Source organism: Micromys minutus, assembly GCF_963924665.1.
Source record: "Micromys minutus genome assembly, chromosome: 6".
Taxonomy (NCBI): Eukaryota; Metazoa; Chordata; class Mammalia; order Rodentia; family Muridae; genus Micromys; species Micromys minutus.
In genome coordinates, this window is record NC_137975.1 from 68960263 (window position 1) to 68986212 (window position 25950).

The 25950-nt window shown below is 38.9% G+C and overlaps 1 protein-coding gene across 9 annotated transcripts in view; it reads right to left on the reverse strand.

Moving 5' to 3' along the window:
- Positions 1-25950, reverse strand: part of SUGCT (succinyl-CoA:glutarate-CoA transferase) — a 714452-nt gene that overhangs the window by 456496 nt on the left and 232006 nt on the right. The window lies entirely within an intron of this gene.

Here is a 25950-nt window from a genome sequence, read left to right on the forward strand (position 1 = left end):
TATTCTCTTGAGCTGCGGTCCTTATATACCTATTTTCTCTAAGACTTTTATCATGTAGACATGATGGATTTTTGTCATAGGCCTTTTTTCATATACTAAGATGATCTTGAGAATTCTGCCATTAATTCTATTTATTTGATATACACTCCATTTATTTGATATTTGATTCCATTTGTATGATGTAAATCATGATGTATGTATATTGAAGCATCCCTGAATATCTGGAATAAAGCCAATTTGAATATGGCAAATGTTTTTTTTTGCTGTATTGTCTTAGTTGGCTTACAATTGTTTTATTGATAATTTTTGGGTCTATATTCTTTAGAGATATTAACCTGTATCTATCTTTTCTGTGGAGATTTGTTTTGTGTCTTGGTATGTGGTCTATTTCAGAGATATTCCCATATACTGCTAAGTAGAATGTGTATTCATTCCCTCTCCCTCCTCCTCCCCCTCTCCCTCTCCCTCTCCCTCCCCCTCCCTTCCCCCCCCCACCAGTCTATTGGAGAAAATATGATATTGAAACCACCGATTATTACTAATACTGGGTTGGGTTATGTGCTCCAGAGTTTGATGCATACCTGTTTAGGACTTTAATGTTTTCTTGGTTAATTACTACTTTGATCAAAATGAAGTGTCTTTTCATTCTCTCTTCTGATTTAATTTGAAGTCTATTTTGTCACAAGTCAGATGGCTGCTATTTCATTGGACCCATTCGCTTGAAATGCATTTTCCATTATTTCAGTCTAAAGTTGTATTTATCCATCAATGTAAGGTGAATTTCTTAGAGGCAATAGAATGATGAGGTTTTGCATCTTACTACATTCAACTAGCATATGTCCTTTGATTAGAAAGTTGAGGCCATTGATGTTTAAAGCTATTACTCAAAGGTGTATGTTAGTAGACCCAAAAAAGAAAAACAAAAGGAAGGCCCAAATGAGGATTCTTGAATACCATTTAGAAGAGGAAACAAAACAGTCCTAGGAGTCAGACTGAGAAAGGAACTTGCATGGAAGAGGTGAGGTGGAGGGGCATAGGAATGCAGGATCAGGTATGGGAAGAGATGAGAGAGAGAGAGAGAGAGAGAGAGAGAGAGAGAGAGAGAGAGAGAGAGAGAGACAGAGAGAGAGAGAGAGAGAGAGAGAGAGAGAGAGAGAGAGACCCAGAAGGCCAGGAGGATTTATGGAAATCTGCAGCTGCGAGGTGTGGGGAGTCAGGGAGGATTCTCTAAAAAGTCCCAGAGACCTCAGATTGGGGACACTTGCAGTAGTCAATTTCTGTGACCTTAGCACAGGTACCTAACAATGGAGACATGAAACCTAAAGAGGCTATCTCCTGTAGTAAGGCAGAAGCCCCAGTGGAGGAATAAGGACACCAACCCACCTACAAAACTTTTAACCAAAAATCTGTTTAAAATAAATAGACATAGATGGAGCAAAGACTGAGCAAATGACCAACCAATAACCAGCCCAAATTAAGACCCATCCTATGGGCAAGCATCAATTCCTAACACTATTAATGATACTCTGTTATACTTACAGACAGAGTCCTCTGCGAAGCTCTGTCCTGCATCTGACTGAAACAAATGCAGATACCCACATCCAAATATTGGATGGAGGTCTGGGACACTAATAGAAGAATTGGGGGAAGGATTGGAGACTCTGAAGAGGATAAGAACCCCATAGAAAGATCAACAGTGTCAACTGACCTGGACCCCTAGGAGTTCTCTCAGAGACTGAGTCTCCAACCAAGGATCATACATGAGCTGGACTGAGGCCTCTGGCACATATGCAGCAGAGGGCTGCCTTGACCTACCTCAGTAGGAGAGGATGTGCCTAATCCTGCAGACACTTGATGTTCCAGGGTGGGTGAATATCTAGGGGAGGGGGAATGGGAGGAGGAAATCTATGAGGGGACCTAGAAAGAGGGCATTTGAAATGTAAATTAATTATTTTTTAAAGGCAGGTATTTGTTTCTGTCTCCTTTATAAAGTTTTTTTACAGTTATTTATTTATGTCTCCCCTCACATAGTCCCACCTCCCAATCCCCCAACCTCCTTTCCTCTAAGAAGGCACCCCACCTGGCACATCATACTATTTGTTTTGGGAACATTTTCTGTCTCAGTAATCAGCTTCTTTTTCTGGACTCTCCTGGGTATGTTTATTCCTGTCTTCAGAATGATGTATTGCTTCCAGTATTCTCCGCAGGACTAGTCTTGTGAGCATGAATTCTTTTACACTCTTTATATCAGAAAATTTTTTCTTTCTCTTTCAGCTTTGGCATATAATTTTGCTGGATACTATAGTCTCAGTTGACATTCATGGTCTTTTCAAACTTAGAGTGCATTGCTTCATGTTCTTCTGGCTTTTAATGTTTCTACTTGAGAAATCATCTGTCATTCTAATGTGTTTTACTTCATAGGTAACCTGTGGTCTTTTTCTTGCAGCTTTCAACATCCTCCCTTTGTTCTATATAGTTAGTGCCTTGATTTATAAGGTGCCATGGGAAGTTTCTTCTCTGGCCTATTTGGTGCTGTGTGCTTCTTGTTTCTGTATGGGTATGTCTTTCTCTTCTGGAGACATTTTCTTCTTTGATCCTTTGGAGGATCTGCCATCGACTTGGAATTCTTCTCCTTATTCTTACTATAATGCATAAGGTTTTAATGGTATCCCAAAGACTTTGCATGTGCCTCCAGTATATTTTTGAATAACATATTCTTTAATTGAATGACGCAATTCCTCTACATTATCATAAAGTCCTGATAGTCTATCCCCTACTTAATCCACCCTACAGCTAAGGTTTCTGCTGAGTTTCCTAAAGAGGTTACTGAGGTTTTCAAGTCCATTTCACCTCAACCTGAATTTTCTTTGGCATTTCTCCTTATGGTGTCCAGGTTTCAAATTCTGAATTGTCTTCATTTAGCTCAGCTATATGTGTATTTTCTTAAAGCTAAAATAGGTATTTGTTTCTGTCTACCTTAAGCTCACTAAAAATTTTATGTCCTCTTGAAATCTTAAAATTTCTCAAATTGTTTAATTGTGTTTATGACTGTTCTTTTCAATTCTGTGCCCTTGGGTTCATCTAAGAAATTCTCATTAAAGAACATTCCCATAGAACTAGTGTTTTGACCTTTCATTGCCTTGATCTTTCATATTGTTTTTACAATATGACCTAGGCATGTGGACTTTTTCAGTGGTTTTGTGTGTGTGTGTGTGTGTGTGTGTGTGTGTGTGTGTATGTGTGTGTGTGTAATATTTATGTTGTAGTTAATATTTAGTATCAGATCGGGGTTTCTACCCTGCCTTTGATTATTCAATCCCCACATGAAATAATACAACCTTTATAGTTATAATAAGTCCTAATCATCACTAGAGCTAGGTAGATATCTACTTCCCTGCCAATAACCATGAGATATAATTTGCTATGTTCCATCTGGGCTGCTCTTAACTCCAATTGGCTAGTCCTTATGACCATGTTTTTATAACCCACCTACCCCATTATGTTTCTCCTCTCTCTGCCTTCTTCCTTCCCTACTCATGGTCTCTCCTCAGATCCTAAGCTCAGGAACCCAAACTCCACCTATATCTGTCCTGCCCAGCTTTAGACTATAGACATCGTTATTCACCAATCAGGGATAACTTGAAGGGTAAGGTTACATAGCATCACCTGTGTACATACAGATTCCCTCATCCCTGAAGGCAGCCAAGCCTTGGGAGTCAGTATTCAGCATAACAATACGTAACAAAAGACCAAACCTCAACCTATCTTACTGGGTCCGGGTTATATCATTCAGGATGTTTTTTTTTAAGTTTTATCCATGTGCCTACAAATTTCATGATGTCATTTTTAGCATCTAAGTAATACTCCATAATGTATATATACCATATTTTCTTTATTAATTCTTCTGTTGACAGACATCCAGTTTGTTTCCAGTTTGGGCTACTATGAAGAAAATACCAATGAACATGGTTGAGCAAGAGTCTTGTGGTTGAATAGAGTATCCTTTGAGTATATACCCAAGAGTGGTATAGCTGGTTCTTAAAGTAGATCAATTCCCAGTTTTCTAAAGATCCACCATATTTATTTCCACTGTGACTATACAGGTTTGTACTCCTACCAGCAATAGATAAGTGTTCCCCTTATCCAGCATCCTCACTAGCATAAGATGTCCCTTGTGTTACTGATCTTAGCCATTCTGACAGGTGTCAGGTGGAATCTCAGACTAGTTGTGATTTGCATTTCCCTGATGTCTAAAGATACTGATCTTCTTTAAGTGTTTCTTAGCCATTTGAGATTCTTCTCTTGAGAATTCTGTTTCGATCTGTACCTTATTTTCAGTTGGACTATTGGTGGGTTTTTTCCTTGATATCTAGTTTCTTGAGTTCTTTAAATATTTTGGATATTAATCCTGCCTCTGATATGGAGTTGTAAAATCTTTCCACACTCTATAGGATTCCACCATTTCCAAATGACTAAGACCTTATTTTTCCAGTATCATGAGGTCCCATGTGTTAATTGATTGTATTGCTGCCTTGCTATTGGCATTCTGTTCAGAAACTCTTCAATGCATTACTCATTTTCTCCTTCATCACATAGTATATCTATCTACATGGACTTGAGTTTTGTACAGGGTGATATAGATATTGAACTTTTTGCAGTCTTTTACATACAGACATCCAGTTTGACCAGCATTATGTATTGAAAATGCTGGCTTTTGCAGTGTGTGTTCATGGTTCCTTTATCAAAAAAAAGATGTCTATGTAAGTGTAGATGTATGTCTGGGTCTTCAATTCAATCTGATTAAATAGCATGACTGTTTCTATGCCAATATTTTGCAGGTCTTATAACTATAGCACTGCAATATAACTTGAAATTAGAAAATGGTGAGACCTCTAGTGTAGCAGTGCCCAATTAAGCAACTCAATTGATCCAGAATTGGGTACTGCACATGACAGCAGTTCTTATATTGTTTGGGATTGTTTTAGTGGGTATTCTGAGTGTTTTATGTTGCCATATGAAATTGATAATTGTCTTTTCAAGGCACACAGTTATGTGAAGAATTGTGTTAGAATTTTGATGGGGATTGCACTGAATCTGTAGAATGCTTTTGGCTGCTTTTACTGCATTGATTCCCAACGAGTGTGAACTAAGAAATGAATGTCAGTATTGCCTGGGTTTATCTTATCTGGTTCATAGGTTTTTGAGGCCCAAACTAAACCTAAGAGTATGGGAAAGGTGAGACAAGGCAGGATCTGGGGCACTCTCCTAGCTGGGCTGGTGTACAACCATCAAGATATTATCTAGACTTGATAGTATCAAGGGAAGGGAGACTGGGTTACTTGCCAGGAAGGGAAAGTGTGCAAGCTCCACAACTCCAGCTAGACACAGGAGTGGAGAGTGAACAGGCAGGCTGAAGGCTGGATCACTCACCAGGTTGGAAGAGTGTGCAGGCTGAAAACACAGAACTAGGCCTGGGAATGTGAGGACAGCACAAACAGGCAGGGACCTGGGAAACTTGCCTGACTAGCATGGTGCAAAAGCTGCAAGACTCCAGCTAGGCTTCATAGTGTATAGAGGGCTGCATATAGTTTCCACCCGGAAGCATCATGCTGTTGGCTCAGGTCAGTCTGAACTCAGTATGTAACCCAGCCTGCTCTTAAACTGAAACCTCTTACCTTAACTCCCAGGTGCCAGGACTACATATTTAAGCTGCTGTGTTCAACTCCCAGACATGTGCTTTTTAACTATACCTACAATGGCTATATTTATAACTACTATGAACCATGAATGATTTTTTCTGAAAAACAAAACCAAAAACCTTTACAGCTAAACTATTTTTAATTATCCATACTCCAAATAAGAGTTGGTTCTGTGTTTATTTCTAAGCATAATGATCTGAAAATAAAAAACATGGAGAACACAGGAACATCTGCTAACTTAAAAATGTTTAATGTTCTGTTCTGAGCTGGGTTGCTTCAAATGACTTGTATTAAAATGAAGTTTGATCCCCAAAGCCAGAATCTCTTCATTGTATTAAAAGCTCACTCATTATCCTAAATAAAGGAAAATATACACCATCAAGAGCATGCCTATTAACTCTGCTCCATCAAATGTCTGTACTGCAGCATGTTTTCAGTACTATACAAAAAGAGGTAGAAATAAACACCGGCCAGGTGTGAGGTCCTACTCAATAGATATAAACAAAGACTTATTTTTTGAGGATTAACATTGTGATACTTTTGATCACATTTTTATTAATTATTTTCCACTGTCTGTTGAAAGGACTGGATAGATATGGACAAGACAAAACTATGCACAACAGGCTATAACCATGCCATAATCCCCAAATCCTTTCTGTCCATATTTGCAGAGGTGTTCCCTCTAAGCTTTTGGCTAGTTGCTATATGTCCTTTATAAGCAGCATCCCAATGGGAAATTAAATTCTCAATGACTCTATTTCTCATCTGTGAAATGAAGATTAAATGTCTGTGAGTCCCCAGGCATATAAATAGCAGAGGACTACAAGATGAGCTTGCCTCAGCGGGAGAAGATGCACCTAATCTTTGAGAGAGTAGAGGCCCCAGGGATAGGCAATGGGATGCATGGGGGCAGTGCCCTCTTGGAGGCAAGATGGGGGATGAGATGAAGAACTGTGGGAGGGAAAATAGAAGAAGGGCAACAGCTGGAATAAAAATAAATAAAATAATTTTTTAAAACAATCTCTGTTTCGGGAAGGTATAAAGAAATATCAAATCATAAAGTGCAAAGATGTTGGCCACGAGGAACACCAGAGATCCAGGTATGTAGGCCTGGTGAGACTGCGCTGCAAGTAGCCGGGGTCCAGAGAGGTCTGGGCGAAGGGCACAGAAAGGACAGCCCCTCCCATTGGTTCAGGGGAGCAGGAACTCTGCTGTAGGGGCTTGGTTTCCACATGGAGGGCCTGTGCACGCAGACCAAATGCTAAGGCCATTTGACATCAGGAACAGTGGAGATCCAGGGACACAGGCCAGGAACAAAGGAGAGGCAAGAACCAATCGCTGACAATAAGACCACTTATAATCACAGACAACAAGATGGCAATAGGAAAGCAAAAAAAAAAAAAAACGTACCCAATGGAAACCAAGACAACCTGACAACATCAGAACCCAGCTCTCCCATCACAGCAAACAGCAGAATGCCAACAATCCAGAAGAAGAAGACTCAGACCTGAAATCATACCTCAAAATGATGATGGAGATACTTAAACAAGAACGGTAGGAAAAGCATAAAGAAATAAAAGCTTTTAAAGAAGAAACACAAAAAATACTCAAAGAAATCAAAGAACTAGAAGAAAACAGAACCAAAGAGATGAAGGAATTGAAGAGGAATTTAAAAGGGAAATGGAAACAATAAAAAAAAAAAAACACTAAAAGAGACAAACCTGGAAGTAGAAAACCTAAGAAAGAAATCAGGATTCACTGATGCAAACATCTCCAACAGACTACAAGAGATGGAAGAGAGAATCTCAGGGTCCGAAGACAACATTGAAAACATAGACAAAGCAGACAGAGAAGATGCAAAAGGCAAAAAGCTCCTAACCCAAAATGTCCAGGAGATCCAGGACACAATGAGAGGACCAAACCTAAAGATAATAGGAATAGAAGGGGACGAAGAATATCAACTAAGAGGCACAGTAAATATCTTCAACAAAATTGTAGAAGAAAACTTCCCTACCGTAAGGAATGAGATGACTGTAAGCATAAAGGAAGTCTACAGAACTCCAGAGTAGACCAGAAAATAAATTCCTCCCAAAACATAATATTCAAAATGCCAAGTGCCCAAAGCAAAGAAAGAATACTAAAAGCAATAAGGGAAAAAGGCCAGGTAACAAATAAAGGCAGACCAATCAGAATCACACCTGACTTCTCAACAGAGACTATGAAAGCTAGAAGATCCTGGACAGACATCATGCAGAGCCTAAAAGAACACAAGTGTCAGCCCAAGCTGCTATACCCAGCAAAACCCACAATCACCATAGATGGAGAGACCAAGATATTCCAGGGCAAAACTAAATTTACACAATATCTAACCACAATCCCAGCTCTACAACGAATTATAGGGGAAACAACCAATACAAGGAGGGAAACTACATCCTAGTAAAAACAAGAAAATACCTAAGCGAGAAAATACTAAGCAAGAATACCAAAAGAAGAAAGACACACAGGCACAATTCTACCTCTAAAAGCAAAAATAGCAGGAAACAGCACCACTACTTCTTAATATCTGTTAACATAAATGGACTCAATTCCCCAATAAAAAGACATAGCTTTCAGACTAGATACATAAAGAGAATCCAGCATTTTGCTGCATACAGGAAACTCATCTCAGAGACAAAGACAGATACTATCTCAGAGTAAAAGATTGGGAAAAAAACTTCCAAGCAAATGGCCCCAAGAAACAAGCTGGAGTAGCCATTCTAATATCAAATAAAGTAGATTTTCAACCAAAAGTTATCAAAAAAGATAAGGAAGAACACTTTTTACTCATTACAGGGAAAATTTGTAAGGAGGAACTCTCAATCCTTAACATATATGCTCCAAATACAAGAGCACCCATATTCATAAAAGAAACCCTACTAAAGATCAAAAAATATATTTCACACAAAAGCCTTGTTCCTAAACCACACAAAGACCCTACAAGTTAAGAGAACTTCAGACCAATCTCACTTATGAACATTGATGCAAAAATACTCAACAAAATCCTTGCAAACCAAATCCAAAAATACATCAAAACGATCATTCACCATGATCAAGTAGGCTTCATCCTCGAATGGGGTACAGAGCTAAACAAAAAGTTCTCAATCGAGGAATATCAAATGACTGAGAAGCATCCAAGGAAGTGCTCAACATTATTAGCCATCAGGGAAATGCTAATCCAAATAACCCTGAGATTCCACTTCACACCAGTCAGAATGGCTAAGATCAAAAATTCAGATGACAGCAGATGCTGGGGAGGATGCAGAGAAAGAGGAACACTTCTCCACTGTTGGTGGGATTGTAAACTGGTACAACCACTCTGGTAATCTGTCTGGCGATTCCTCAGAAAATTGGACATAGTACTACCTGAAGACCCAGTTATTCCACTTCTGGGCATATACGCCAGAGAAGCTCCAACATACAACAAAGACACATGCACCACCATGTTCATAGCAGCCCTATTTATAATAGCCAGAAGCTGGAAAGAACCAAGATGTCCTTCAGTAGATGAATGGATACAAAAATTGTGGTATATTTACACAATGGAGTATTACTCAGCTATCAGAAAAAATGACTTTATGAAATTCTTAAGAAAATAGATGCATCTAGAGAATATCATCCTTAGTGAGGAAACCCAGTCACAAAAATAAAAACAGACATAATATGCAGTCACTGATAATTGGATACTAACCCCAGAAACCTCTGAACAGCCCAGAAACAACTCACAGACTATAAGAAGTTCAAGAAAAACAAAGGCCAAAAAACAATGATGAAAAATCATTATGCTTAATCTTTACACACCAAGAAAACTTTGACTATTTCCAGGTTACATCTTGTTTTACATGTACTTTATGCTCATTGTAACTAGTAAGATTTTAATGCATACTATCAAACCTTTAAAAAAAAATCAGGTACTGTCAAAAATGTATTCACATACTTTTATGCAAAAATGCTTTTAAAATCTGTACATTTATCTTTTTTTTAAATAAAGTTTGTTAAATTTGTTTAAAAGTACAAAGATGTTAATATGTCTCAACATTATTCCTTTTAATCCTTTAACAGTCCTGAGCAGTATGTATTATGATAATAAACTTCTAGAAGAACATGACTTTAAACTACAGTTCTAATTGTCTCACAAGGCAACTTTAGTAGACAAACAATATTGATCACTGGATATTCCTAACCAACTAACCCTTTTTTTTTTAAGCTACAATATTGCAACAAATAGTTGTCAAATTGCAACCAACTAATCAATGAACATTCATCAAGGGAAATAAACCCCAGTGTCCTGACATATCCATGGTATGTGATAAGCTGATTTCTCAAATTAAAAAAGAACATTCACAGGAGGAAAAGGAGAAGGGTCACTCCAGAAGTTGTCTGTGTTCCGTTAGTGTTCTGTTAAGCAAACAAATGGCAGTCAGTATGGTCCTGCACCATTCTCAGACATTCCCTGACTTCACAGTTATGTGTCTTATTTTCCAAATTATCAAGCTCACGTATCTCATGGTGAGCAGAAGTTTTTATAGAAGTAAAGCAGAATCATTCATTCACTTATTAATGATATTGCTAAATGATCTATGTTTGAGTGGTTTGGTAATTTAATAAGATACAAGTTATGTTTTATTTGGTCTCCCTGCTGTCTAACAGCTGGCTGTTGTTTAGTGGCTTACGTTTCCTTGTCCACCTTCTTATGTCACACTCTTCCTTTCCAGAAAACAACCCTTCCGCATACTGACACCACACATACTCTGGCTTCCAGGACCAAAGCAGAAGTGGCTGTAAGGAAATGACCCTTCTTTACTATGCTTTTCCAAAAGCCTCGTGTTACAGAGTTAAAAAGAAACCACTGTACTTGGTGTGACAGTGGAGGACAAAGGTGAGAAAAGACGCAGCATAAGCAGCAGATAGAAGATAAACTTAAGAAAGGTCGGCTGTGCCTACAAGTAAAGAGACACGTTAGCTGCCCTGGTGCAGACCTCCACAAAGAGGGCAAGTCTCAGTGGGATGTTTAAAATAAATGGCTGCATAAGGCCCTCTTTAAAGCACAGAAACCCATTATGTCTTGGATCTCCCCAACCTGGGTGGTACAATAGCCTCTCCACCACCAGATCCCAAAATCCCACCCGAAATGACAGCATAATAGGCATCCAAAAGGGCACTAATTTGGACTTAATGACCACAGGTAGCAGTAAATATTTTCCTCTGAGCACCAATCATAGGAACTTGGTCCTACAGGAGGAATCCCTACTATAATTGAGATTAAATGCCCCTGAAAGTGGGAGAACAGGGGACAGAGGCTCAGAGTTGGTTTTAGAATGATGTAAAATAAGTTTTCAACCACACATTGCTTATACACTCAAGCTAATGGAGAATACTAATTCCCTTATTGCTCTCTTAGTTTGGGAGTTTGGTACTAGGGCTTTGGGCTGTTGGTCACTCTACCCAATTTTCTGTGCACTGGCCAAAATGCAGTAAAATGTTATAGTAAAGTGGTTCTGAAATTGGCTTTCCAGATTACATCAGTGACCCAGTTCAATGAAGATGGAACAATGCCTTTGTCCTCTCCCCCAAAGTATATCCAACTATTTCTTTATTTCTACTTGTTCACGTGAGAATGGAATCTGCAATTGTATTTCTTATGTATTAGTAATCTAGTTTATTTATAATCAATAAAATATGCTTAAGCATAAGCATCTGCATATGCATCCATGTAATAACAGTATGCTGTCACAAAAAGATTGGCAAGACAACTTCTTCAATGCTATATAAAGTGTTGACTATTGTTTTCGAGAGAAATGCTTATGTATTAACTTATCAGTTAAGTGAACATGCACTTTTGAGAAATGAAATTATAAAGGTTTAAAGCACTGAAGCGTTTTCAATTTTACTGTAAAACTAGATTTGAGAGAAGGAATCAAATATCATGCACGTTTCATCTTTCTCTAAGAGTAAAAGAACTTTCCTGAGATACGAAGTCTTGCTGACTTCAAACTCACTTTGCTGTCTACAGCATAGAGAGCCTTTGGTTGCAGCTTCCCAGATGGTGGAATGACAAACATGTACTATTAGGATGTCATTAATGTCTATACTTCTTTGCCACAAAGAAGGCAGTATGATTCCTTTTAATTATGGGAGATGCAATACAAGAAGATCCGATTTGTTTCCTAAGAATTGCTAAAATTGTGTCAAAATGTGTTAGAAAACTGAGTATCATTCCTTAAGGAATAGTAACCTTGAAAAGCAGCCATTCGCCGAGCACTTAACTATGTGATCAGGTGCTCCACTATAGATACTCATTTCACTAAGATCTTACTGTTATGCTAAGAGATTGATATACTTTTCTCCATTTTAGAGCTGAAGATGCTAGGGTGTTGCCATTCACATGTTTATACAAGACCCAACCAATAAGTATGACAGAATTTTAACCAATACTGCCCATGCTATGAAGTGACGAACTCCAAGTCCAGTGAATCTTGACAATGAATTTTGCTTCTCTCTTCAACTCTTATGTACTGAAAAGAACACACATCCTGATATTAATAGGGATTATTCCTGGTGATGCATAAACAGAATCTATCATTCTGTTGTGTACAAGAAATGCATCTCAGCAACAAAGATAGACATTATCTCATAATAAAGGGCTGAGAAAAGGATTTCAAAGCAAGCAGACTTAAGAAACAAGCTATACTTACCATTCTAATACGTACTAAAATAGACTTTCAACTGAAAGCAATCAAAAGACATGGGGAAAGACACTTCATATTCACCAAAGTAAAAATACACCAAGAGGACATCTCAATTCTGAACATCTATACCCCAAATGCAAGAGCACCCACACTCATAAATGTTACTAAAGCTTAAATCACAGATCAAGCTGCACACATTAACAGTGGGAGACTTCAATACCCATTCGCATCAATGGACAGGTCATCGAGACAGAAACTAAAGAAAGAAATAATAAAACTAACAAAAGTAACAACTCAAATGGAATTAAATAACACATGCCTATAGAATATTTCACCTAAACACAAAAGAATATGCCTTCTTCCCAGACTCTTGTTAAATCTTCTCCAAAAATGGATATAACTGGTCAAAAAGCAAGATTCAACAGATATGAGAAAATTGAAATAACCAATGAATCTTATAAGATCACCATGGATTAAAGCAAAACTCCTTTAAAGACTACCTATTCATGGAAACTGAACAACTCTATATTCAATGATTACTGGGTCAGGGAAGAAATACAGAAAGAATTTAAAGACTTTCTAGAATTCGACGAAAAATGAGAACATAAAATACCCAAACTTATGGGATACTATGAAACTGTACTAAAAGGAAACTTCATACTACTAAGTACCCTCATAAAGGAACTGGAGAGTTCCCCTACTACATAATTAAAAGTACAGCTGTAGGCCCTAGGACAGAAAAATCCCACACAGGCAAGAGGAAATAGATGGCATGAAATAACCATACTCAGAGCTAAAGTCAATTTATTAGAAACAAAGATAACAATGCAAAGAACCAACAAAACCAAAAACTGGTTCTGTGAAAATCAACAAGGTAGACAAACCTTTAGCCAAACTAACTAAAAGGCAGAGAGACAGTACACAAATTAACAAACTCAGAAATGGGAGATATAACAACAGACTGTGAGAAAATTCAAAGAATCGTTTCATTACATCTTACTTTGAAAGCCTTTATTCCACAAAATTGGAAAATCTAAATGAAATGCATGATTTTCTAAACATATACCAGTTACCAAAGATAAACTGAGTATTTCAGATAAACTATTGAAATACTCCTATAACTCTTAAAGAAATAGAAACAGGCATTAGAAGTTTCCCAACCAAACAAAAGCCCAGACAATGTGGTTTTAGTGCAGAATTCTACCAGACTTTCAAAGAAGAGCTAATGCCAATAGTCTTCAAATATTCCACAAATAAAAACAGGAAAGAACACTGCCAAAATCATTCTATGAATCCACAGTCACCCTGATACCTAAACCAAAGACTCAACAAAGAAAGGAAAGAGCCTGGCCCAACCGCCAGCCGGAAAGGCGGCTGGTACAGGCTGAGCAACTGGTGAGTGGGAGACCTAGGCTGCGGGGGAGCAGAGAGATCTCTGTGGAGTGCACACGGAAAGGGCACCCCCTGCCCTGACCTGCCCTGTCCTCCCCGATCCAGTGACCGGGAACAGATCTTAGGAACTTCTGTTCCCACCCGGAGACGACTTCAGGACACAGAGCAGAGCCTGGCCCAACAGCCAGCCGGAAAGGCGGCTCGTACGGGCTGAGAAACTGCGACCTGGAACAGATCTTAGGAACTTCTGTTCCCACCCGGAGACGACTTCAGGACACAGAGCGGAGCCTGGCCCAACTGCCAGCCAGAAAGGTTGCTCGGAGAGGCTGAGCATCTGTGACCAGGAACAGATCTTAGGAACGTCTGTTCCCACCCGGAGGCAACTTCAGTACGCAGAGCGGAGCCTGGCCCAGCTGCCACCCGGAACCTGGGCTGCTGGGGAGTAGAGAGATCTCTGCGGAGTGCACACGGAAAGTGTACCAGGGACACAGACCAGATACAAGGGAAAGGCAAGAACATATCACTGACAACAAAATGGCAAGAGGAAAGAGAAAGAGTATATCCCAAGGAAACCAAGACAATCTAGCAACACCAGAACCCAGCAATCCGATAGTAGCAAACATCGGAATTCCAAACACTCCAGAGAAAGAAGACACAGACCTGAAATCATGCCTCAAGACGCTGATAGAGTTACTTAAACAAGAAAGGGAGGAAAAGCAAAAAGATTCAGAAGCTTTTAAAGAAGAAACAAGAAAAACACTCAAAGAACTCAAAGAACGAGACGAAAACAGAACCAAAGAAATAAAGGAATGGAAGAGGGAAATTAAAACAGAAATTGACACAATAAAGAAAGCGCTAAAAGAGATAACCCTAGAGTCAGAACACCAAAAAAAGAAATCAGGAGTCACAGAAGCAAGCATTTCCAACAGATTACAAGAGATCGAGGAGAGAATCTCGGGGGCAGAAGACAACATTGCAAACATAGACAAAACAACCAGAGAAGATGCAAAAAACAAAAAGCTCCTAACCCAAAATGTCCAGAAATACAAGACACAATGAGAAGACCGAACCTAAGGATAATAGGAATAGAAGAGGGAGAAGAGTATCAACTAAGAGGCACAGTAAATATCTTCAACAAAATAGTAGAAGAAAACTTCCCTACCCTCAAGAATGAGATGACCACGAGCATAAAAGAAGCCTTTAGAACTCCAAATAGGTTGGACCAGAAAAGAAATACCTCCCGACACATAATAGTAAAAACATCAAGTGCCCAAAGTAAAGAAAGAATACTAAAAGCAGTAAGGGAAAAAGGTCAGGTAACATATAAAGGCAGACCAATCAGACTCACACCCGATTTCTCAACAGAGACTATGAAAGCTAGAAGAGCCTGGACAGACATCATGCACTCCTTAAGGGAGCACAAGTGCCAGCCCAAGCTGCTATACCCAGCAAAACTATCAATCACCATCGATGGAGAGATGAAGAAATTTCAAGACAAATCAAAATTTACACAATATCTGACCACAAACCCAGCACTACAATAAATTATAGGTGGAAAACCCAATACAAGGAGGGAAAATACAGCCTAGTAAAAACAAGAAAACTCCTAAACAAGAAAACTAAAAGAAGAAAAAAACACAGACACAACTCAACCCAAAAAAGCAAAAATGGCAGGAAACAGAAACAATTATTCCTTGATATCTATTAACATAAATGGTCTCAACTCCCCAATAAAGAGACATAGACTATCAGACTGGATACATAAACAAAATCCAGCCTTTTGCTGCATACAGAAAACTCATCTCAGAGACAGAGACAAACACTATCTCAGAGTAAAGGGGTGGGAAAAAAACTTCCAAGCAAACAGCTCCAAGAAGCAAGCTGGAGTGGCTATTCTAATATCGAATAAAGTAAACTTCCAAACAAAAGTTATCAAAAAAGATAAGGAAGGACACTTTTTACTCATTACCGGGGAAATCTGTCAGGAGGAACTCTCAATCCTTAACATATATGCTCCAAATAAAAAATCACCCACATTCATAAAAGAAACTCTACTAAAGCTCAAAAAATACATTTCACCCCACACAATAATAGTGGGAGACTTTAACACTCCACTCTCACCAATGGACAGATCAGGGAAACAGAAACTGAACAAGGACACTGCAAAACTAGCAGAGACTTTGAACCAACTAGAATTAATAGATATATACAGAACATACTATCCTAAAGTAAAAGAATACACCTTCTTCTTACCACCCCATGGCACCTTCTCAAAAATTGACCACATAATTGGACACAGAACGAGCCTTCATCGATATAAGAAGATTGAAATACTCCCATGCATCCTCTCAGATCACCATGGTCTACGGCTGGTCTTTAACAACAACAAAGACAACAAAATGCCCACATACACATGGAAACTAAACAACGCTCTGTTAAAGGATAGCAGGGTCAAAGAAGAAATAAAGAAAAAAATTAAGGACTTTCTAGAATTCAACGAAAACGATAACACAACATACCCAAACCTATGGGATGCAATGAAAGCAGTATTGAGAGGAAAACTCATTGCCCTAAGTGCTTCCAAGAAGAAACTGGAGAGAGTTCACATCAGCAACCTGACAGCACAGCTAAAAGCCCTAGAACAAAAGGAAGCAGATATACCCAAAAAGAGTAGACGGCAAGAAATAATCAAAATTAGAGCAGAAATAGACCAAATAGAAACAAAAAAAATCATTGAAAAAATCAACAAAACAAAGAGTTGGTTCTTTCAGAAAATCAACAAGATTGATAAACTCCTAGCCAGACTAACTAAAGGGCAAAGAGAGAGTATCCAAATTAACAAAATCAGAAAGGAAAGTGGTGACATAACAACTGAAACTAAGGAAATTCAAGAAATCATCAGATCCTACTACAAAAACTTATACTCCACAAAATTGGAAAATCTGGAGGAAATGGACGAATTCCTAGACAGATACAAGGTCCCAAAGTTTAACCAGGACCAAGTAAATCATCTAAATAACCCTATAACACCTAAAGAAATAAAAGAAGTCATCAAAAGCCTCCCAACCAAAAAAAGCCCAGGTCCAGACCGGTTCAGTGCAGAATTTTATCAGACATTTATTGGGGATATAACACCAATATTCGCCAAACTATTCCAAAAGATAGAATCAGATGGAATATTACCCAACTCATTTTTTGAGGCTACAATAACCCTCGTACCTAAGCCACACAAAGACCCTACAAGGAAAGAGAACTTCAGACCAATCTCACTTATGAACATTGATGCAAAAATACTCAACAAAATCCTTGCAAACCGAATCCAAGAACACATCAAAACCATCATTCGTCATGACCAAGTAGGCTTCATCCCTGGGATGCAGGGATGGTTTAACATAAGGAAATCCATCAATGTAATCCACCATATAAACAAACTTAAAGACCAAAATCACATGGTCATCTCACTAGACGCTGAGAAAGCATTCGACAAAATCCAACACCCCTTCATGTTAAAAGTCCTGGAAAGAACAGGAATCCAAGGCCCATATTTAAACATAATAAAAGCAATATACAGCAAACCAACAGCCAACATCAACTTAATGGCGAGAAACTTGAAGCAATCCCACTAAAATCAGGGACTCGACAAGGCTGCCCACTCTCTCCCTACCTATTCAACATAGTACTGGAAGTCCTGGCTGGAGCAATTAGACAGCAAAAGGAGATCAAGGGGATACAAATCGGAAAGGAAGAGATAAAAACATCACTCTTTGCCGATGACATGATAGTGTACTTGAGTGACCCCAAAAATTCCACCAGAGAACTCCTACAGCTGATAAACAAGTTCAGCAAAGTGGCCAAATACAAAATTAACTCAAACAAATCAGTAGCCTTCCTATACTCAAAGGACAAACATGTGGAGAAAGAAATTAGGGAAAAGGTACCCTTCACAATAGTTACAAAAACTATGAAATACCTTGGTGTGACTCTAACTAAGGAAGTGAAGGACCTGTATGACAAGAACTTCAAACCTCTAAAGAAAGAAATTGAGGAGGATCTCAGAAAATGGAAAGATCTCCCATGCTCATGGATTGGAAAGATCAACATCTTAAAAATGGCCATCCTACCAAAAGCAATCTACAGATTCAATGCAATCCCCATCAAAATTCCAACCCAGTTCTTCATGGAATTGGAAAGATCAATGTGCAATTTCATATGGAATAACAAAAGACCTAGAATAGCGAAATCCATCCTCAACAACAAAAAAACATCTGCGGGAATCACTATCCCTGACCTCAAGCTATATTACAAGGCAATTGTGCTGAAAACTGCATGGTACTGGTACAGAAATAGGCAAGTGGATCAATGGAATAGAATAGAAGATCCAGAAATGAGCCCTATGTATATGGTCACCTGATTTTTGACAAAGGAGCAGTAAACATTCAATGGAAAAAGGACAGCCTATTCAACAAATGGTGCTGGTCCAACTGGCACTCAACATGCAAAAGAATGAAAATAGACCAGTTCTTATCTCCCTGTACAAAGCTCAAGTGTAAGTGGATTAAAGATCTCCACATTAAACCAGATACACTGGAACTATTAGATGAGAAAGTAGGTAAAACCTTAGAACACATAGGCACAGGAGAAAATTTCCTGAACAAAACACCAATGGCTCAAGCTCTAAGGTCAAAGATTAACAAATGGGACTTAATGAGATTGCAAAGTTTCTGTAAGGCTAAGGACATCGTCAAGAAAACAAAACGGCAACCAACAGAATGGGAAAAGATCTTTACCAACACCACATCAGATAGAGGCCTAATATCCAAGGTGTACAAGGAACTCAAAAAGCTAGACACCAGAGAATCAAATAACCCTATTAAAAAATGGGGTAGAGAGCTAAACAAATCATTTTCAGTTGAGGAACACCGAATGGCCGAAAAACATCTGAGGAAGTGCTCGACATCCTTAGCCATCAGGGAAATGCAAATCAAAACAACCCTAAGATTCCACCTCACACCAGTCAGATTGGCCAAGATCCAAAACTCAGATGACAGCAGATGCTGGCGAGGCTGCGGAGAAATAGGAACACTTCTCCACTGTTGGTGGGGTTGCAAGCTAATACAACCACTCTGGAAATCTGTCTGGCGATACCTCAGAAAATTGGATATAGTACTATCTGAAGACCCAGCTATTCCACTTCTGGGCATATACCCCAGAGACACTTTAATACACAACAAAGATATATGCACCACAATATTCATAGCGGCTCTATTTATAATAGCCAGAAGCTGGAAGGAACCCAGATGTCCTTCAGTAGACGAATGGATTCAAAAATTGTGGTACATATACACAATGGAATACTACTCAGCCACCAGAAACAATGACTTAACCAAATTCTTAAGAAAATGGCTGCATCTAGAGAAGATCATCCTGAGTGAGATAACCCAGTCACAAAAGAACAGACATAATATGCAGTCACTGATAGTGGGATGCTAACCCCAGAGGCTTGCACTCCCCCAGAAACAACTCTCAGACTGTATGAAGTCCAAGAAATAAAGAAAACAAAAAATATACATATATTCACAAAACAAGAAGACTTTGACTATTTCCATGTTGCGTTTTGTTTTGCATGTACTTTACGCTTATTGCAACTAGTACGTTTTCAATGCATACTGTCAAGCCCTTGAAAAAAATCAAGTACTGACTAAAAAACATATTCACATGGTTTTATGTAAAATTTATTTTATTGTCTGAAAAAACAGTACTGACAAAAATGTATAATTTTAAGCAAAAAATGTTTAAAATCTTTACATTTATCTTTGTTTTGCAAAATAAAGTCGTTTAAAAAAAAAAAAAAAAAAAAAAAGAAAAGAAATTTCAGGCTGATTCCCCTAAGGAACACTGATGCAAAAATACTCAATAAAATATTCTCAAACTGAATCCAGGAACACATCAAAGCCATCACCCATCATCAAGTAGGCTTCACCTCAGGGATGCAGCAGTGGTTCAATATACAGAAATCCATCAGCTTTAACCACATGAACATCTCATTAGATGCTAAAAAAGCCTTTGATAAAATCCAACACCCCTCTGTGCTAAAAGTCATAAACACAATAATGGCAATAAATACTAATATAGTACCTGAAGTTCTAGGTATGGCAATAAGACAACTAAAGTAGAGTAAAGAGATAAAATATTAGAAAGGAAGAAGTCACTGTCTCGCTATTCACAAATGATATGACAGTATATATCAGTGTCCCCAAATTCTACCAAAAAACTCCTTCAGCTGATAAACACCTTTAGAAAAGTGACTGGATACAAAATTAATTCAATAAATCTCTCTTTTTTTATACAGGCAGTAAATGGACTGAGAAAGAAGTTATGGAGTAGCAGGGGTGGAGTGTATGATACCTAGAGGCAATCTTCCCTTCTCAAAAGGGAAGGGGAAGGAGGAAAAGAGGGTGGTTCTGTGTGAGGAGGTTCTGGAAGGAGAGGTGGAGCTGATAGTGGGATGTAAACTCAGTAACGAAATAAACATTAATAAAGGAAAAGAACTAGTTTCTGTTTCCTTGATGAGTCACACTCATTGACAAGGATCCTGGGCTCATTCTCAATTAGTTCTCATTACAAGTACTTTAATCACTATTGAACATGCCTTCCTTGCCTGATTACAAGACCTCTGGGAACAAGAACAATGTGTACCTTCACTTGTTGCTTAGTCTCAGCACTGAGCCCAAATGGTAACACCTGAAACATCATTGCAAGTTTAACTAGCAGACCCAGCAGACTTGTGAGTGATCAGTCCACACTCTAAGCCCTTACTTCTCATGTTTTAGTGGCACCTGAGCAGAAGTCCTTGCTGATGTCCTCACAACCTTTCCATCACTCGCCTTTGAAACTTCCGCATTAAGTTGCACAGGGAGGACCCTGTCACTATTGATGTTCTATAAATATAAGTGAAGAAAAATATTTGCACCTTTGCTCTAGGGTCTTACATTAGAACCTGGCCTCACAGAGATGACATTAATAATTAAAACCAAGGCTTCCTTCAGTTTTGCTCACAAGTTAGACACTCTAGCTAAGAATCTTAAGAAAATTCTTTGAGCTTTATGGGGTCTAGTTTCCTTATTCAAAATGGGAGATGAGACAGCTATGATTTCCTTGACCATATTAGCATGTAGTTAGATGCAGAAGTAAAGGAAAAACAGTTCCCATGCCCCTTGTCTAGTCATCCCTCAGACACTTCCATCAGGGCGTTTCCCTGAGTAAGGAGTTGCCATCCACACTCGTACAGAACCACACACAGTCACTCTAAGCAACTCACCGTGTTTATCATTTCTACGTTTTGTCTTAATTATTATTTATCCATGTGACGTTTTGTACATTCAACTATAATAAACAAATGAATGTAATCAGCCTTGAATATGAGACTCTGCAATACGCTTCCTTAGTCCCCATGTAACTGCATCAAATATCTCAGCATTTAAATAGTTTACAAAGATGAACTTTATTTGATTTCACAAGTTCAAAGAGTTAATATGATTCACAAAGCATTTAAACAGCCATCAAATCAGTATCTGCATTCAAAGAATATGGACTCTGACAAAGTTAGTCTTAAGAGTAGAATTTACATTAAATTTGATCTATGTACAATTTTAGCTTTTCACCCTTTAATAGGGATTCATTAGTTTAAGCAGATATCATGTTTGTTCCTAACTTCCTTCTAATATTTGAAGCCCGCCTGATACATCTACAGCATGGTTGCCTAACATTTTTTATCTTTCCTTGAATACTGGTTTCCTTCCTTTATGAGACTGAGGTACCTGTGCTCTGCTGATATTCTAAAAACTTGATTACCGTGATTGATGAAATTGAACTTGCCACGTTTCTCCTAATCATACACAGTTAAGGTAATCCTTGTTTTGCTCAATAATCCTCATTTCTCTAATTACAATCTGTCCTGTGCATCATGTTGGCACATGGAAGGAATGACATCTACCTTGAAGGCTAAAGTAAAATATGAGGAATTGCTATCAACACCTCCATAGGCCTGTGACCTCCAATCTCTTCATGGCTACTGGGACTCTTTGCTTGTCCTCCTCCTCTAGGGTCACCAGCAGCTCATCTCAAGTGAGTGCACAGAACCTCTTAAGTGTCCTTCCCCACTGCCTTTCCTTGTACCACGTTATAGCCCTTTGATTTCTACATAACTATTGTTTGTGAACCTAACACTTCAGAAAGGGGTGAGGAAGCAGCTCGGTTAGTGCCCACATAAGAAAGGCAGCAAAGTGGTACAGGCTTGTAATCCTAACACTGGGGAATCAGACAGGAGGATCCCCGAGGTTCACTCAGCAGCTAGCTTAGGTGAGCCCCAAGACACATGAGAGACCTCATCTAGGGAAAAAAAAAGAATAACACCTAGAAATGACTCCTTATCTTGATGTGTGTGTGTGCATGTGCACACACACACACACACAGAGGAAAGACAGAGACAGAGATGGAGAGTTGGAGGTTGCTTTACAACAGTGTTTGTGTTGCATGTAGTCTATGACAAAGGCCCTTAGGAGCCTCATGTGTTACTGGAATAGCTCCCCTCAGGTTGCTTCAATTCCTCACACTTCACTGACCTTCAGGTTTTAATTCATCTAGAACTTTTCCTCCAGGCTTCCGGAGCCAGAAGAGCCTATATGCCTGTATCATGGTGCTCTCACTGTTAATTTTCTCCCACCTTAAAGTAAGATGACGCAAAGCACTATACAGGTTCTTTCTCACTGATTCTACGCTTGCTGAGGAAAGGTGTTCAGAACTTGTGAAAAATAAGAATTAATAAATAAAGAAATGAAGAAAAAGTAACAAGTATTTTCTCCAAAATATCAATGAAAATGTCACTATTACATTTCAAGCAGAGTTGAACTACAATAAAACAGTAGTTTTAAAACTCTTGCACACACATGCACAGCAGACACACAAGCTACCCTGTGACTAGTGAAATGCACATGTGTAAGTAGTTACCATTAGCTCTGTCCATAATGGGATTATATTATGCAGTGACAACAGTCACCTAGTCATCTTCAATTAAGAAATGTTACAGTGAAATGTGTCATGTAATGTAAATAGTAGCTATCACGATTCTCGACATACTGTGCTAAACATGCGCTGTCTCATTCAAATCCCATAGCCAAGCTCTCAGGGATCAGGTGAGAATGTCTCAAAGAAACCAAAGCTTGACATGGGGGATAAGCACCTGCCAACAGCAGTGCAGCCACAGCAGTGCAGCCACAGCAATGCAGCCACAGCAATGCAGCCACAGAAGTGCAGCCACAGAAGTGCAGCCACAGCAGTGCAGCTACAGCAGTGCAGCCACAGAAGTGCAGCCACAGCAGCAGTGCAGCCACAGCAGTGCAGCCACAGAAGTGCAGCCACAGCAATGCAGCCACAGAAGTGCAGCCACAGCAGTGCAGCCACAGAAGTGCAGCCACAGAAGTGCAGCGACAGCAGTGCAGCCACAGAAGTGCAGCCACAGCAGTGCAGCCACAGCAATGCAGCCACAGCAGTGCAGCTACAGCAATGCAGCCACAGAAGTGCAGCCACAGCTATGCAGCCACAGCAGTGCAGCCACAGCAGTGCAGCCACAGCAGTGCAGCCACAGCAATGCAGCCACAGAAGTGCAGCCACAGCAGTGCAGCCACAGTAGTGAAGTCAGCTAGGCAAACCCTCCTTAGTGCAACCTCCCTGGGTGGTTGTATTTCTACAGTTGTACCACCAAAGGAAGAAGTTCAACATGAGTTGTATGGAGCCATTAGCATCTCTGGTAGAGTCTTGCTCTAGTAAAATAGACAACATGGGTTACAGCTGCTACAGAGAAATGCCTCTGGGAAATAAACTAGTACTAATCTTGGAAACAAAGCACCACACCAAAAGTGATAAGGAAAAGCATATTGAAGCCTCTGAATTCAACCTAAGAATGTGTAAAATAGGTCTATAAGTAATTTAGTGAGTCCCATAATTAATCTTATCATAAAGATAGGCAAGAAATTTGAAAGACACATCATCCTGAATATATTTAAGTAGTACACTTATTAATAATTTAAAATATCCTAACACAAAATTGACCATGGAAAAATTCTATTGCAAATTGTTTCTTTGGTTTTAAGTTCCTTCCTTGGTGAAAATTCTCTCGTTGGTTTTGAACAACTTAAAAATTTTTTCCATAGACTCTAACAGTAAAGGACACTGTAGAAAAGTCTAGAATATTTTATTTTAATACTTTCATATTTTTATACATGTCAGAATTATCAAAATATGATTTAAGTTGCCTGGTCAAAATGATTATCAACTACTAACAATTCTTCGTGCTACTCAGGGGGGAAATATCCCATAGAGTGAGAAAGAGAAGAGCTGTGATTGAGAACAAGGGTGGATATTATCACAAAATGTTCCAAGCATGTACACATGTACATGTACATGATTATGAAAATAAAACTCCCTTTAGCTGTGTGCCATAAGGCAAATAGTATGCTACCATGTACTTCCTTCACCCAGAAGATCGCCCGAGCTTTATCCTGTGCCAGAAAGCATCCCTTGCTCACCTACTCAGAAAAGACTTGCTGAGCATCTACACATGTGGGACTGTAAAAGAAACAAGAACGTTAAGGCTTCCTATTCCTTCATATGTCCAGTCTCAAAGTAAGACCCAGTTGTTGCAATGTTTGCATCTCTGAGCTTCTACTCAATGTGCTGTCCCAATCAAGCCTGTTATCGTTTCTGTCTGAACCACAAGCTAAGAATAAGTTTAGCATTTCTAAATATTTAAAAATATTCCAAAGTAAAATATGACATGAACAGTGTAATCCGTGACATGTGAAGATGGCGTGAAGGTCGATCTTGGAGCTATAAATAAACCTTCATTCAAGCTCCTTCATTCAACCTCATCTGTTTACATCAACAGCTGCTTTTGTACCATGTGGGCAGAGGCAAGCAGTTGTGACAGGGACCGCGTGGCACCTCCACCCATGTTGCTCTGCACACCTGCCAGTGCATTGTTTATAACCCATCAGCATTTTCACTGCCACAGAAATCGCCGTGCACACTTTTATATTATTGCAGATTACAACTAAAATGTCTATACAAGAGAAGAGTAGACAACGTGCTGTGTTCAGCATGTTCTGGAAGATACACTGTTGTTAGGCCAGAAATCATTGTATTTGCTATGTGAGGAAACCAGAACTGTAGGTAAAAACACAATAAGTGTCAGGCTGTCTGATATTCCAGTGTTTCTAACTCACATGGAAGAAACATCACAAAAATTACAAAGTAACTAACCACAGGGGGAGAAAATCATGATTTATTTAAAGTAAAACAAGCCCACAAATAAACTAATTTTTTTTTTTTTTTTAGATTACAAGAGATGGAAGAGAAAATCTCAGGGCAGAAGACAACATTGTAAACATAGACAAAACAGCCAGAGAAGATGCAAAAAACAAAAAGCTCCTAACCCAAAATGTCCAGGAAATTCAGGACACAATGAGAAGACCTAACCTCAGGATAATAGGAATAGAAGAGGGAGAAGAGTATCAACTAAGAGGCACAGTAAATATCTTCAACAAAATCGTAGAAGAAAACTTCCCTACCCTCAATAATGAGATGACCACGAACATAAAAGAAGCCTTCAGACGTCCAAATAGGTTGGACCAGAAAAGAAATACCTCCCGACACATAATAGTAAAAACATCAAGTGCCCAAAGCAAAGAAAGAATACTAAAAGCAGTAAGGGAAAAAGGTCAGGTAACATATAAAGGCAGACCAATCAGAATCACACCCGATTTCTCAACAGAGACTATGAAAGCTAGAGGAGCCTGGACAGACATCATGCACACCCAAAGAGAGCACAAGTGCCAGCCCAAGCTGCTATACCCAGCAGAACTATCAATCACCATCGATGGAGAGATGAAGATATTTCAAGACATATCAAAATTTACACAATATCTGACCACAAACCCAGCACTACAACGAATTATAGGTGGAAAACCCAATACAATGAGGGAAAATACAGCCTAGTAAGAACAAGAAAACTCCTAAACAAAAAAACTAAAAGAAGAAAAAGACACAGACACAACTCAACCCACAAAAGCAATAATGGC